Below are 12,389 nucleotides of genomic sequence, written 5' to 3' on the forward strand. Positions count from 1 at the left end.
GGGAAGGGCACAACCTCTTTAACCCCGTACATCCCCTCAACCCCCAACACACAGCTCTTGTCCTCATCCTGGAGCTTTTACACTTTGTATCACACACACCCACACACACATATATAGGCACACCTGTTAGTACCGCAGAGGAACTGTGATAAACCCTTCCTCCACCGCAGGTTATTTATTTCTGATGGCGGTCTCCCCGTCTCCCTTGCTCTTCCTCTGTTTCCTCAGCGCAGTGAGTCTCCTTGTTCTGTCTGCGTCTTTGATAACCTCAGCAAATGTTTCTATTCACTGTGTGCAGCAAGCAAAATGTTCAGATGGCAACAGAGTCACGTGGGTCTGACATGCCAGCTTCGTGAAGGACTTTTTTTTTCTCAGTAACTGAAAACGTTTTTTGTTTCTTTATTACAATTTAATTTGACTTGTAACTACTTTCTTGATACTGAAGATTGGAGTAATATCTGCCGACAATTCAGGTTTGCCATGAAGGGAATAAACTACATTCTAAAAAACATCAAAATGAACACTGTTAATTTTAAATTGTAATAATATTTCAGAATCTTGCTGTTTTAGCTTGTATATTTTATCAAATAAATACAGCCTGGATGAGCATAAGTAATTTCATAGGCGATATTATTATATTATCTGTTTTTATGCATACTATTAAAGTAAAGTGTCAGGCTTATATGCTAACTAATAGGTGTCTTAGTCAAATGTCCTAAAGTGTAATTTAAATAGAGTGATAAATAAACAAGTAACACACAACTAACATCAATGAAATCTAGCCTCTTTAAAAGCTTGCAACACATTCTGGTAAAGCGCTTGATAAAGACTTGCAAAGTAGAAGACTAAAAATAAGAAAAAAAGAAAAGAAAGTGCTGCCTGCTGCCCTCAAGATGGACTGTAGGAGTGCTTATGTAGCATTTGAATAATATAAACATTGGCTGTAATCCCCAGAAGAAAACATGTAGTGGTTAAGATTCACAAAATCCTTGCTGAAGGCAGATCATGGAAAAGATGCGTAAACATTCACATGTAAGCAAGTGTGCGAGATAAAAGAGCCCTCTCTAAGAGAGACAGCAAAGAAAAACATATTTCATTAATCAATTAAATCCAACTCGCAAAAATAAAACATTAACATGAGGTAATATTTTATAGACCTCTACAAACAAATATCCCATGGCTGGATCTGATTGGCCGACCGAGCCTTGTTGTTTCAAGTGCACAATTGCTTTCAGAGCTCCATCTAAGAGAAGCGTGCATATTCACATGAGTAAACACTCATAAACACTCACGCACACGCACACCAAGTGTGTCATTGGAAGTAGAAAGAGGGGAATTTTTTTCTCCCTGTCCCTCCTCCCTCTCTGGCATATTTCCCGGGCTCTACATACTGCTGCCTGCATCTCCTGTGATGAGAGGAGGCCAGCCAGCAATCTTCCATTAAAACATGGCGGAGATCGGCCATACTGAGCCTCAAGAGCGAAGGAGACAATGTGTGCAGATGGCCCTAGACAAGAACCACAGCTGTACTGCCATAGAACTGTAGAGCCCCATGAGAAAAAGCAGCAAGTAAAATAGCAGAATAACGAGAAATGCAGCTGCAAGCAGCAATTACTAAGGCCAAGTATTAAATTGTGCTCAAATGTAAATTAAATTACAAAGTTAGAAGCATAAATAAATGTTTGAATTTTTGACCATTAGGTGACACTGTAAATAATCGGCTTCATTACCCTTAAGCCCAAAACACACTGCACGATTTTAGCAATAGCGTAAGATTACTGCATGCCACACCGTGTGACATGGATCTAATAGACTTGGCCATGACGTGTAGACTGTGCGAATGTTAACAGCTTTGACACGTACGCTACAACGAACATTCCTGTAAGGGAATAAAACGGCATCAACACGAGCTAGCGGTAAACAAAAAAAACACTAAATCACACCTAAGCAGTGGTATTTTTTTGTGTGCTGAAAAAAAAGTGGAAGCAGCAAAAGAGGAAGGGATAAGAGTGAAGTCTTAAGTTTTAGAGCCATGTTGCAATTGTATTTGTTGGTCAGTAAACGTGGATCTTAACTGTGCGATGATCATGCTCTATCACAGGCTATCTTTTGTTGCAGAAATCCGATAACAATGGTCTTTGAACCTCTCTCACTGTAGGACGCAGGACCACCAATCAGGAGCCACGATCACAGAAATCGCCACGTTTGTTATACATTGTTAATCTTGCTTCTGGGACAGCTGAAAATCGTGCAGTGTGTTTGGGGCACAACAAATTATGGCTTTAGTTATACTGTTGCTTTGTTGGTTGGCTGGTTGGTGTTTTAGCACCTTCCCAATTTCTTTGGCTATTTGCATGGCAAAGGTTTTACGTTTTTATAAAAATGTTCATAAGAGAAATTAAAAATGTTTACGAGATACCAGTGGATCTTCATTTGATATTAAGATCTTGTCTGATTCTGGAATATTCTATTGGGTATTGTGTATAAGTGATCTGACTACAGCAACTATTGAAAACATTTACCCACAGTAGGGTTCATTTATATACAATTTGTTGTACTTACACTGATTCCATTCATTTTGCCATATGTTGATGACATGGGTGAAGGGAAAAGTACTCCATATAGACTGCCTAAAGTCTCATTTTTAATGTGATTGTACATGCTTTAGCATTAGTGACAAAGTTTCATATCAGTTGCCAACAGAATTGCAAATACTGACTTCATGTTAAATTTGCTAGCGTCTGAATGTGAGACCCTAAAGTTGTTCTGAGGACAATTCAGTCCCACCCCTATCAGCACGCCAAAATTCTCAACTTTCCTTCAAACAGTTCCAGGGACTACCACAGAGCCCTAGCCAGAGTAATAGCAAGAATACTAATGAACACAATAGGGCCTACATACCTGCAGTGCTTGGCCCCAAACTACAATAAGGGAGAATGAGAGAAAGAATTGGAAAGAAATCAGATCAAAAGGCTGAAGAGAGAGAACAGGAGCAAAATAAGAGATGCAGGAGTGTACGGTTTCAGCACTTGGCTTCAACGCTTGCTGTTTCAGCTGTGCGAGAATGATGGCCAACCCTTGCTCTCACGCCACTGTAACCCCGTTAGTGCGTCCACTATCCAACACATGCAACACTAGGTTGTGCGATTGTGCCGTCCAGTCATGCTAACAGATTTTTAAATGCATTTTGCAGTCCATTCATTTACCAAGTGCTTCACAATACAAGACATTAATGAAGATGCAAAAAGGTCCAATATCCTACTGCAATGACTGAACCCATATTTTTTTTTGAACGATCAAGACGTTTACGCTCCCTCATTTCGTTTCGAAACCTGTATAATGTGCTTTCTTCGCAATAACGTAAAGAAACATGTTTTGAGAAAAATCTTTTATGTTTTATGTCCATATAACGGAAGTCAACCAAAACTGTTTGGTTATAAACATTCTTCAAAACAAAAGAAAGGAAGCTTTACAGGTTTTGAATGACATCTGGGGGAGGAAATGATGACAGAATTTTCATTTTTGGGCGAACTATCACTTTAAGCCTTTTTAACTCGCGTATCCTGAATAACCCTGAACGTGAAACAGAGCTAATCTCCGTGTTAGGTCATATATCATTAGTAAGCCAGTTACTGACAGGAAGAACAGAGGAAGAGTTGCCGTTATCTCTGTCTTTATAAGAACATGGGATTGAAATCATTAAGATCTTATTCTATCCTCTCCTACATCGCGCTGCAGAATCAGGTACAAGGTTGCAGTAAATGACTTTGTGTGTGTTCCCAAGGGAAATATCTGTGTCGGGTATGCACAGGTTACACTAGACGAGACCTGACAAGATGACAGTGAGTTCTCTGCTTTGTTCTGGAAGGAAAAAGCACACAGAGTCAGACGGTGACAGAGAGCTGATGTGTAAAGAAGCTGCTATTTTGAAAAACATATTTTCTGTCCTTATAATAAAAGTCAAGAACATTGGACCTTATTAACTTTAAACGTATGAACCTAAAAAACACAGAATTTTTTTTAATTTTCAGGTGAACTATTTCTTTAAGGAATGCAATGCATTCGATAAACAAAAGAAAAAAAGGTTTTTATTAAATAAATATTTTGTATTTGAATATCAAAACAGAATTTGACTTATGTAGGTCATGGCTGTCGGTTTTATGCAATTGGATATTTCATCCACTAACACTTACATTCAGCAGAGGGAGGGGAAAAAAAACATAATCTGGATAATTTGACGACTAAACGCCACCTTCATATAAGAACCAAAATATCCACACATATGCTGACAGAAAGGAGAATCCATTCACCATATTTAGAGCCGAACTTCTAATGCTTTGCATAGATTAATAGATTAATAACTAAAAATAAACAGAATTTGATTTTTCAGGTTCTCGTTTGTTTTCCTTTTCACCGCACGCCTGGAATGAGGTCACCACAGATCATTTTAGCTCGAGGGGAATTTTAAGGAATTCAGTACTACTGATGATGACATATTTTGAGCTCAACCAAATACGCCTGATTCACGAAATGGAAATCAGTGTCGTGGAGACTAGGTGAAAACGTCCAAGCATGACAGATGTCTGAGCTGCCTGTGTTCATTAATCAAGCGTTCGCATGTTAACCAGAATAAAAGGCAGCAATTTCATAATTTACCTAATAATGCATTCAGTGTCTTGCATAATAAAATGATTAAAAGATGTTCACACGAGGACCAATTATTCATGCTTATGTCTTACTACAAAAAAGAAAAATGGTTCTGTGGTGTGGTTAGGAATACTGTGAAAGCATATGTGCTGCAATTACCTCTGGTGCAGTGAAACAGAAACAGAAAATATGAAGTAGAAATCACATGATTTGCACATAGAAATTAAAGAGACCCTTAACGGTTAAACCTAGGGGCCTTTTCGAGCAGTGAGAGCATGAATGGTAGTCTGTCTTTTTAACCCATGTGTTTGTGTGAATACATGAGCAGTGGTCTTTATAAGGGATACAGCTGCTCTTTCCTCAGTAAGATGACACCAGTACTTCAGCATTGAGGTAACCACGCTGTTCTCTCGACCTTGTTTGGACAGCAAAATCTAGTCCAGAAATCTTCTACCTTCCAAGTCTTTCTAGAAAATTCATGCCGTCTCAAGGAAACGAGAACTCGGGGTCTTGAAACAATTAAAATAATAGATTTTTTATGTACGGCACTTTACAATAGCTGTCTTTAATAATCATTATTACAATTAAATAACCCTTAAATCATCAGTAGTTTACATGCATTTGAAGAGCTGTCATGAAATGTCATAAAAGTTTTATTTAGCGATGCACTTATATCGAAATTCTGTCAGATTATTATTTTCACCTCATGGTCGATGAGCAATAAAAGATCATTTAAAATCAAATAATAAATTTAAATTTAAATCAGACTTTTTAAAATGCTACACATGAATTGGGCTTGGTACCTAATTTTATTCATATACATGTATACACATACACACAGCTGACTTTTTAACCACAGAATATTAAAGCATGTTACGTTTATTAATGATTGAAAAAGGCGCCCGCATCAGCTCAAGTCTGAGATACCAATGCACAATATGAAAACCAAAGCTTGCCTGCTAGTGGTAACATTTCAAAAGCTCATTTTAAAAACATGCAACTATGATTGCTTGTCGAAACCCCTAAACCCCTGCCAATCTCGCCTCATCTCCAGCGGAAAAGGGTTGCCCTCATCTACAGTGGTCTCTTTTCACACTGCTCATTACCTTAATTGATGTTTAACCCCTAGATCAGCTGATGACGGCTCAATTAAGAGCTTGCTGGAGGAGAGATTAACACAGGGAAGGAGGGCTGTGCTCTCTTGGAGGAGCTTCAGCCTTTCAGCGTGCCCTGCTCCACCAACCGCACAGCCAGTAAGGACACTGAGGCCATTTTGAATTGGAAAGGGCAGGAAAGCCCCCCCCCACTCACCCATAAAACTTAATTTAATCAGCAGCACTATGACCTTAAAGTGGATTTGTGTCCAATCAGATGTTGGCCAATATCAGATGCCACTGATCAAGGTCAAAATTGCAATAACTGTGTCTTCTGTCACCATTTACACTCCCTCATGTCATTTTAAACATGTATGATGAAGATATTTTAATGTCTATGTGGGGTTTTTTTCCCCCCAAAGTAAATGCTTTGGACCCCATTGACTATCACCATATGGACAAAACCAGTGAAAACATTTTTAATTATATATTTTCAGTGATGCACAAAAGAAAGCAATAAAGTTTTGAACAACATTAGGGGGTGTAAGGACAGACATTTAATGCAAACTATTGTTTTAACCTACCAGTATTTGACATTTAAAAAAAAAAAAAGCACTAAAGGCCAGAGACATTGTTCGAGTGGAGAAATGGATTAAAACATGTCACATATTTGAGAAATTTCAAAATGAGAACAAAGTGAAGACCTGCTTTACAGGCAGCAGAGGACCTTTGACTCAGAGCACATCTAATAAAATCCACACATCAAATACAAGACAGACAGATAGACATCTAATAAAAACAGTGGCAGCACAGTCATAAATTTGTTTATGTGGAAAAGCAGATAAGAGACTCAGGATGAATAGTCATTATTTTGACTTCATGGTGATGAAGACATCACTACAAATGATCAGGATGAAGACATAACACTACTTTTGTTCTGTCATGTTTTGCATCATCCTGTCCTGCTTAAATGGGTTTCATGTTCCATCACAACAAAAACCTTTTCTGAACTGCATCCGCTTAATCATTTCCATGCATCAAACATCCCATTAGCAAGCAGCGCTTTTTCACGACACAAACGTGATTGTTCACAGGATGCTTGTTATTTTGTGAAAACTTTTTTGAAGCATTTCAAAACAGCAGCGGTAGGTTTGTAATGTGTGAAAGAATCTTTTCTCTCTGACTGTTATTGGTACCCCAGGTGGGAGGACATAACAGCATTGAGGCTCTGGAGGTAGAGCTGACACCCCGCTGGGAATCACGACAGCACAGTACCTGTCTGCATGACCAAGACATTCAGCTCATTATGAGATTCCGCCTATAATGAGAGCTGGGATTCTGAAGCCACCAATCAAAAGCTTTGTGCAAACACACGCTCACACGTTACACTACAGCAAAGCATCTAGGACAGACGCACTTCACACTTACGACTCAGCCTGTGGAAACTTTAAACTAACATATTTTTATGAGACACTGAAGTCACACTTTTACAGCTCGTTACAGTGACATTTCTTCTCTAAACGTCCTCAGGACAGGGGTTTTTAAACTGGGCCCCAGGGACCTCTAGGAAGCCTACAGAGAAATTTCAGTGACCAAAGACAAACAAAAAAAACGTACCAAAATTAACATTATTACTCATTAAGGTAATAATCAGCATTTCATTAAGGATTCCTGATAATGACACAATTAAAAAAAAATGTGTTAAATATTTTTAATAAAACATAATACTTTCTTGCTTTACTACAACGCTAAACATATTATCGTACTAAAAAGCTGTTATTTTGTTTGATAAATGATTTAATTTAGGAACGTGTTTTTGCTTTGGTTCACATCATATCTGTGTGTCCTTAGCATCAAAAGTTTGACTTTATAGCCAGCAAACATTCACAAAGAAAGTTTTTAAGAGTCCGAATCCACCAAAAAACACATGTTGTTATTGCGTAACAGAAAGAGAGAGGGTGGTGTCGCAGAACTGCGTAGGTTAAACCAAACTTTTGTTTAGAGTCCGCGAGCGGGATCAACCAAACTTGATATGCAAGTGGCTTGAGTGCTACAAAATTCAGTCTACTCCACAAAAACACCCCTCAAAATACCTAGAATCAATTATTAGCACACACTGCGTTATACCTCAAAACACATGCCACGCTGTAGCGCACTACACAGGGAGCCGAAATGTGTGTGACTGCATCAAAATCATGTTGACATTTCAGACAGCGACTAAATCTGACAGCTCGTCAGAAGCGCCACAACAATGAACACCGTTCGTATCGGCCCCGTAAGTCACGATTTATAATAATACACTAACTTTGAGGTAAATAATTATTTTAAAAGTACTATAACTCTGATGGCTTACATCTTATGCCCTTGTCACCAATTGGTCATTAAAAGCCTAGTCTGAACCTCCGTATCTCACTAGCTTCGATTTCAGTCGCGACTCTTCCCCCCTTTGATGCAATAAAAAGACGCATACAACAAATAACCAGAGTATATTGCGCACTAACGGGAAAGAGCCTTAATTTGGATATTTTTGTAATAAATTCAGAGAGGCGACGGCATTAATTGGGCACTGTATGAGCTTCAGCTAGACTGGACGAACGACTTACCCGGAGCAGCTACAAGATCCACATCTGTGCGATAAACACCAGCTTTCTTACCGCCCGATACGTGAAAGAAGTGTAATATAGGTCAAACCAGACAATGATATAAAAAACACCGAGCAGATGTCAATAATAATATGTGGAATCCTTAACTCCTGTTCAGGGTTATTATTTAGCCCGTACAGTCAAAAACCTCCATGTACAAAGTGTCCTATCCACCATGACTGGCAATGCATTATGATTGACAGGCACTGTGGCCAATCGGAGATGAGCTTTGCGCGTTTCGTCCAATTGGGTTAAAGTACTGCCGCTTCTGTGTGGAAGCAAAATTGTGGGCGGGGCAAATGTGCAGTAGGAAGAGATCACGCTGAAGAGGTTTATGTATTCATCCGCCTCCCCATCTTAATGAAAAGATCCTGTAAAATTCCTCTCCGTGTTTACATTTGAGAACTGGAATGTAATTATTACACGCATTTGTATTATATATTTGAAATAATTTTAATATATAAATGTTTTTTAAAAATAACGTTCTAACACTGAGTTGCATTGTAATGGTGCGCTATATTAAACACGTTTTATTATTAATCATATCAGATGTGCACGGTTCAGTAGGTTACGTCAGCAAGTACATTTGTTGAAAGCACATAATACGTCAACTAATCACAAGTAGAATGACATTCATGCATTTTATTCGCAACTCTATCAATCACGAGGAAATGTCAAATATAAAGAACGACCTACTGTTGGGGAAAACAAAATTAAATATAGCATTTGACCAAAATGATTTAGAGGTTCCAAGAAAGAGATATTTCGACTCAATCCATTAAAAGCATGGAAAGCCCTATTTTCCGTGGAAGAATATAGTGTTTACAGAGGGAATGGCGGTGATGCAGACAGAGAAAAATGAAAATGTCAGAGTGCAGTAAGTAAGTTTGAAGGCAGCTGAAACGGATACAGTTTCACTGATCAACCTGAAAATCAGCGCCACGGGTTTTGAAATAACACGAGAACAAAAAACAAGGCCAAAATCTTATTTAAAGGATTGAATAATGAGAATGCACTTGCGACATATACTCGGATCAGAGCTGCGTGCGTCACTGCGATGGAGGAACACTTAAAGTCACAGGACTCAAAAACAAAACTCCTAAGTCTGCGCTTTATTTGAGATGCAAAAAGGGGGGAAAAAAAGGAAGTCGTCGTCTTGGGGAGACTATCACATAATTACTTTCTATTTAAGTTTACATTCATTCAGTTTAGTCTTTTTATATAGTCAAAATCAGCTATTTATATATAGTAAATCACTCGGATGAGTAGCAAACGTCTCCATTAGATGAAAACAGTGTGTTGCTCATAACTAAATTATGAAGAAAACCCATCCATTTACATTAAAGAAGCAACAAGAACGTTGCATATAGGCCTACCTGTGGAAGAGAGAGATTACTCTGTTTTATTCCTTATGTAAGGAGCTTATGCACTGGGGTTTTGTGGAAGAGCATTTATACAAACAGATGGACACCCTGTTGCCCTCTCTCAGATCACTCGCTTCCTACACTCAGCCTGCGCACTCAACAGAATGCCATTCAGCCACGAAACCTTCACTGCAGGCAAAAACAATCATGAAAGTGGGGCTGCAATGACAGAGATGACTCAGACGAGCCCTCTGATCTGGGAGCAGTTATTGAGCGACCACAGTGGGCAGTTATGAGCGAGGGCAAAAAAAAAAAGTCAGATTACTTCTTGGGTACGCATAACCAAACGTTATGCTCTGCATTGTGATTCAGGACCGGTATTGACTGTAAAAGGAGTTAAACTTTAAATTAGTTTAATCCCTTCAGCACAATTGCTAAATAGTCGTAGTGGGGCACTGGTACCTGCTTGCTCCAACACATGTTTCAAACCAGCTGCTTTTTAGAGCTGAGAAGAGCTGGAAATGACACTTTACAGATGGATTCTCTTCTCATTTCCTTCTCTATTTTCCCCCTCTCTTAGTCTTTCTGTCACACACAGATGCACGTGCAGATGCACACTTGCTTCTTTCTCTCCGTGCATCGCTCTCTATCTGCTTCATTCTCTCTTTTTCTCTTTTCCTTTATTTCTGAATGTATTAATCCAGATGAAAGGTGTGTGGGTGAAAATTTTCCTCTCTGCAGTGACCCGCTGATCTGCTGCACTTGGCTTCCGTAGCATCCTGTCTGCTGCCTAGCAACTCTCTGTATCTATGGCAACAAAGCCAACAAACCCTCCTGCCTCTATCAAACGTACCCCCACAATGAGCTGCTGTAAGTATGGCAATCAGGAACAGGCAATAATTCAGTAAGTGGAAAAGCTTAGAAAAAGGCATTCAATTTATTATTAAAAGCTAATTGTTTTGAAGTGTCTAGATGTCTCTCAGAGTCAAATGTCCACTGGAAAGAAATGCAGCATCATGTGTGACCGCGTTACATAATGCAATGCATCTCCCCTATATGTTCTAATGAATAAATATTCAGCCTATATACGACTGCTGTTCTAGCTATAATGTAAAAGATACAATTTTGACAGCATGCTAAATAATGCATTGTATTGATATGATTATCAAGACACCGTTGCTCGTTAGACTTCACAGAAAATGAATATTGTCAGCACAGAGTATCTTTAGAGGCTTTTATTTACAATATAGTTAGTATTTGCTTTTTACAATCAAATATAAAGTAAGTTTCGCGATAGTGTGTGGCGTAGCGGAGAAGTAGCGCTGTATATAGTTTGCTCATTCAAACGTTCAAACGGCTTGTGGATGGTGGCGTGGCGCCCTCTAGTGGCCACACTGGAACAAGACCAGCGAAAGAGCCTGGACTGGATTTACAAACGCATTGAAATTTAAATAGGTCGTAGTAACAGTCGTGAGAATCGTTATAATGTTATGGTATTTTTTTTAGTAATAATAATAATTTATAAAATAAATATTGCTTGAAAATATTCGAAGAACTAAAAAAGGTGTGTTCGACTTGAAGCGGCGCTGAATGCGGAATGATCGGTGTATGACATCAAAGTACCGCGAGAGCAGTTCGAAAGCGTGAGGTTCCATCTGCTCTCTTAGTGTCTTTGATGTCATACAGTCATCTTTCGAACGCACCTCAAGTGTTCTTCTAGAAGGACCTAATAATACTGCATTCACTGTGCGTGTGATAAGTTACTTAATATAATAAATCATGAAATAGAAAGATATTTTATTTACCATGGGCTTTGCAAACTGATCAAATATAAATGAAGACTGAGAATTATTATTGTTATTATTATAATTTTTAACTGAACATAAAAGAAAAGAGAAAGTAAAAAAGAGATACAAACAGGTACCCATAAAACCTCAATTAGATCATAAAAACAAGATCATAGACCTTAACAAATCTCTGGTGCTCTTTTTATCTTTTATGAGTTTGAGGTATGTTCCAGTAGGCTACATGTCATTTCAGGAAGATATACATTTATAATCTAGGCAAAGTGTTACAAAACTGTTAACAATAACTTGGTTACTGCCAGAAATGTTTTAAAATACATTATATATATATATATATATATATATATATATATATATATATATATATATATATATATATATATATATATATATATAGAGAGAGAGAGAGAGAGAGAGAGAGAGAGAGAGAGAGAGAGAGAGAGAGAGAGAGATAGATAGATAGATAGATAGATAGATAGATAGATAGATAGATAGATAGATAGATAGATAGATAGATAGATAGATATTTAAAATAAAATAAACAATATTTTATTTTTCAGAGAAAAGTTTAAATCACATTTTATAAATTTACATTACATTTACTTTTTTGTCATTTAGCAGACGCTTTTATCCAAAATTTACTTACAAAGGACAATAATGGAAGCAATCAAAATGAACAAAAGAGCAATAGAATAGAGCAAGCTAGTGTTAGAGGCCTTTTTTGCTTTTGTTATATGTGTAATAAGTAAAAGAAAACAAATAGAATAAAAAATCAATTCTCATCTTTTTGTAAAGATGTTTATTTCATTTTAGTAAATGAATAGAGTGCAAGTGAGG

General features: G+C 37.8%; 1 protein-coding gene across 8 annotated transcripts in view; it reads right to left on the bottom strand.

The window, feature by feature from the left end:
• The window catches only part of mef2d (myocyte enhancer factor 2d), a 53,926-nt gene extending 45,348 nt beyond the window's left edge, over positions 1-8,578 (bottom strand). For 3 of the 8 annotated variants that reach the window (XM_043260284.1, XM_043260283.1, XM_043260281.1), the window contains exon 1: positions 8,345-8,577. The gene's annotated coding sequence lies outside the window, so the exon portion shown is untranslated. Of the gene's footprint in view, positions 1-8,344 lie in introns of all 8 variants that reach the window. The other 5 variants (XM_043260282.1, XM_043260278.1, XM_043260287.1 and 2 more) reach the window with 3 other exon arrangements.
• Positions 8,579-12,389: the final 3,811 nt, after the last annotated feature.

The sequence above is a fragment of the Puntigrus tetrazona genome, chromosome 16 (assembly GCF_018831695.1).
Source record: "Puntigrus tetrazona isolate hp1 chromosome 16, ASM1883169v1, whole genome shotgun sequence".
Lineage (NCBI taxonomy): Eukaryota > Metazoa > Chordata > Actinopteri > Cypriniformes > Cyprinidae > Puntigrus > Puntigrus tetrazona.